The sequence below is a fragment of the Haemaphysalis longicornis genome, unplaced genomic scaffold (genome assembly GCF_048455015.1).
Source record: "Haemaphysalis longicornis isolate Haplotype H1 unplaced genomic scaffold, Haemaphysalis longicornis Haplotype H1 scaffold_1, whole genome shotgun sequence".
Taxonomy (NCBI): domain Eukaryota; kingdom Metazoa; phylum Arthropoda; class Arachnida; order Ixodida; family Ixodidae; genus Haemaphysalis; species Haemaphysalis longicornis.
In genome coordinates, this window is record NW_027526203.1 from 448,134,659 (window position 1) to 448,138,797 (window position 4,139).

General features: G+C 48.3%; 1 non-coding gene across 1 annotated transcript; it reads left to right on the forward strand.

Annotated features, from left to right (window-relative positions):
* Positions 1–2,446: 2,446 nt before the first annotated feature.
* Trnar-acg (transfer RNA arginine (anticodon ACG)) lies at positions 2,447–2,519 on the forward strand. The gene has a single exon. It is a non-coding gene; the product is annotated as a tRNA-Arg (tRNA).
* Positions 2,520–4,139: the final 1,620 nt, after the last annotated feature.

A 4,139-nucleotide genomic window follows, 5' to 3' on the forward strand; every position in this document is an offset into this window, starting at 1 on the left:
GGGAATCGGCTAAGCGCGAGAAGCCAAGCTTGCTCGTCGAACCGGCGCCACCATATGGGCGCTGAGGACCTGGCGGTGCTTTGCTGAGGACCACCGCCGCCAGCATAAAAAAACAGGTAGATGCAGCGTACAAAATGGTGTTAGTGCGGACACGCAACACACGTAAAAGGGTTCTGATATGAACACAAAAAGCGATAAAAAGAAGTTCACAGTCTAAATATACACCAAAGCTTCGCAAACTATTCGCACAAGCGACTTGCTCCACGTGTCATAAATGCCATTAAAAATCCATAACCAAGCAAAACGAAAAAAATGCCTACACGTGATTATACGAGCTCTCAGGGACGTAATGACGAATGCCGATTGACCCACCTATAATGTGGAACTGGTGGGATGTCGTTACTGCAGTGAGCTCAAGGTATCGATGAACTGGCAGAGTTATTCTGTGTCAACGATATCAAGATGTTTTTTTAGGAAAACCGTTGCGAGCATCACTTCAAAATTTATAGTTATAGCAAGAACAAATCAGAATTCGGAAGAAATCTGCTCGTCGAAAGAATAAGCAGCTGCTCCGACGGGCGTCCTTGATGCATCCGTGTAGACGATTGTAGAATCAATTGGGTGGACTTGATCGGTAAAGCGAGCAGAACGCCTCCCCGGATTCGGGCCACTGAATGAAGCTCTCTCTCTCTCTCTCTCTCTCTCTCTCTCTCTCTCTCTCTCTCTCTCTCTCTCTCTCTCTCTCTCTCTCTCTCTCTCTCTCTCTCTCTCTCTCTCTCTCTCTCTCTCTCTCTCTCTCTCTCTCTCTCTCTCTCTCTCTCGACTGATATCAGCTGCAAGGCTTTTCGGGATGGAGGCGATTCTGAGGTTATCTGGGAGCGCTGAAGGAGGGCTAATATTAGATGGGAAGGTCAATAGGTTCCAAGTTATCTGGAAGCGCTATCTGGCTCCAAGTTATCCAAGGTTCGCAGTTATCTGGGAAAAGGATGTCAATAGGTTTGAAAGCAACTTCGTGGAGTATCCAGTGTCCTGGTTTTGTCCTGGAAAGACGCACCATTCGCCGGTCTTTATGTCGTTGTATGAGATATCCCAGGGGCCGTATTTACGGGAACGTTGAGGGCGGTCTTATTAGGTGCATGAAGCGCAACCTCAATCTGATGTCTTTGGTGACAAGTAAGAGCAAGATAAGGAATTGTATAAAGAATTTTACCGAGAGCTAAGGCATGTACGAGCTGCCTGACTTGACCCTCGGGTATAGGCCGACGTTCTTATTGACAATGCGGCGCACTAGGTGCGTAAGCTGATCGCAAGCTTTAACGGTCGTAGCCACATCGGCCTGATTAGAGGACTCATGTATATGTAGTCCTAGGATACGGCAGTATAATACGCGAGGGATAGGGTGACCCGCCATTGTGAGATTGATGAGCCCCGCAGTCCGGCATGCCCCAGTTGTCCCGAATTATACGCAAGTTTCGAACACTGTATTTTTTCCTACTCCGTTGCAATTCAGTCCCCACACTTTCCACACCCTCCTCCTTCAACATGGCGGGCTTAGATAGCCTCAAACCAGCTGACGGACCAGTTGGCTTTGATGAACTGGAGCCGGGACATTCTTGACGCTTAATGTTGCATTTCAATAATATTTTTCCTGCTCCTCCTCCTTGGCTCGCAGAAGGAGGTCTACTTTTTTAATCTCTGATTTTTTCTTGTTGCCATTTTATTTAAACCACATATTGGCCGATTTTACTGCTCCAACTGATGGTACAAGCGGACACATAGCCACGACATTATTTGTCGGGCGGAAAAGTGCGCTGACGCGAATTACGGGTCGACTTCACGGAAGGTACTAAAAGGGTTACCATCGCTCGCAGGCGAGGACACAATCTCAAAAAACGACAGGACAAAGCGCTAGCCGAGCCAGCCATCCTCGTGAACTTCATGGAAAGAACCTACAACGTTTTGGAATGTGCATTAACCGCTACCCTGATTGCTTTTGCCGATGTCTGTACCAACTTCAAGGTTCCGAATAAACATCTGTACTAACATCTGCACCGCGGTCGACCTGAAGTGAAGTAATAAAGAACGTGTTACAGGTACAATGTAACGTGTGGGATAACGGGTCGTGGTCACCCGTAATAGGTGGTGTATAAAGATTTCCTTCCCAACCACCTGCAATGGGTATATTGGCCCGCACTTCTTTTCCTTCCCAGAGCCGCCGAAAACGACAATGTGACGCGTGGCTAGCGTGGCATACTAGCGATGCCCGGCACGGGAGCTGTCACTGGCGGCTTCAAATCGCAGTCCTGAGCCGATAATGCCGAGGTTATTTTCATTTACTGGTCAGGTATACCAGTTCTGTAAATGAAAACAACAAAGAATTAACAGCTAGAGCATTTTGATGTGGTTATAAATTATAAAAATATTCCTCGAACACTCCCGGCTGTTTGGGCCTGTGGCGCAACGGATAACGCGTCTGACTACGGATCAGAAGATTCCAGGTTCGAATCCTGGCAGGCTCGGTGATTTTCTTTTATGCCTGTTGCCCTTTTTTTTTTCTTTCTTTCTTGTTTTCTGTGTGCGCAGAGAATGAAGATCGGAACAAAAGGGTGTGGAGCTATCTCACTGCTCTGAAGTTCATATAGATAAAAGATAATCTTTTGTTTTATTGCTACCCCATGTGTCCGTCTGCTTTCTTATCATGTCATTTGTATTTATGCAGTGGTGATTAAACAGTTTCAAAAATGCGTATTTCATATTGTGACAAACGATCAATTTTACTCTTAGGCCTATATTATGTTTACTTCTGACCTTGAAATACCAGATTGGTTCGGGTCCAGGTTCGGCCGGGTTCACTTCGTTCCGGTTCAGTTCCGGTGCGACTAAACCAAGTATCATAATCATTCACGAACAGATTCGGTAAGTGTAAATTCATACCCAAATGCAAAAAAAATGTATGTTTTTTGCACGCGAGGTCGAAAGTCTGAAGCCGGGCGCGTAAGAGACGCCGGAGATGAATAGCGCCGACTACGCACTTTGGAGCCTCGGTGACCTATACGGTTACACTGGCACAGTGGCTAAGTCTTTCTGCTGCTGAGTACGAGGACGCGGGTTCGATTCCCGGCCGCGGCGGCCGCTTTTCTAATGGAGGCGAAAAGCGAAAACGTCTGCGTGTTCGAGATTTCGAAGCACGTTAAAGATCCCCAGGTGGTCAAAATTAATCCGGAGCCCTCCACCGCGGCGCGCCTCATTGCCTGTGAAGCGTCGGCGCGTTAAACCCCACGAATCAAGTCAAATCAAAACAATCTACGGTTACAATAAAAAATTGCAACCTGCGTGAAAATCTACTACCAGGCAACGTCGCAGTTCCGAGGAGGGTTTCACGAAGAGAGAGAGAGAGAGAGAGAGAGAGAGAGAGAGAGAGAGAGAGAGAGAGAGAGAGAGAGAGAGAGAGAGAGAGAGAGAGAGAGAGAGAGAGAGAGAGAGAGAGAGAGAGAGAGAGAGAGAGAGAGAGAGAGAGAGAGAGGGTATTTAATGGTACTGGCGAGGTTAGCCTGGCAAAGGCGCCTAGCTTGCTACACCAGACGTAGAAAAAAATAATTTGATGAATGTGATGATGAGGACTACGATTGATGACGAGGATGCGTATGCTTGCGTAAGCTTGTTTAGAGACACTGATAAAGTCCTGTACTTGGTAGGAAAGTCAACAGACAAAAGATGTCGGAGAAGAGGAAGGCCAACCGCCCCTAGGAGGGTGCAACGGCGTCTGGGAAGTCGCTGGCCGGCTGGACACAGGGCGGGGTGCGGCCGTGTTTGCCCTGCGGTGGTCGACAGAATGGCCAGGAGAACGGCAGAACGAGCGCAGCGCCACACTTGCCCCGACTCGTCTTCCTGACTCCGCGGGTGCTGCCAAGAAGACGCCCCGACAGGAGTTCGTTGACGTTCCGCTGCACCGCCTGCCTGGTCAAATGCACCCCAATGGGCGGGCCTGGCCTGCACCTCATCGTAATCGCCTCCTAACTGGGGGCGAATCTTTTGACATGTGGCTATTCCTTTTGAACTGCCCTTTAATGGCATTCGTCCTTCGACTTGCCTTTTTTTTCTACTGCTGGACCTACTATAATGAGGCATGTTTTGTTAGC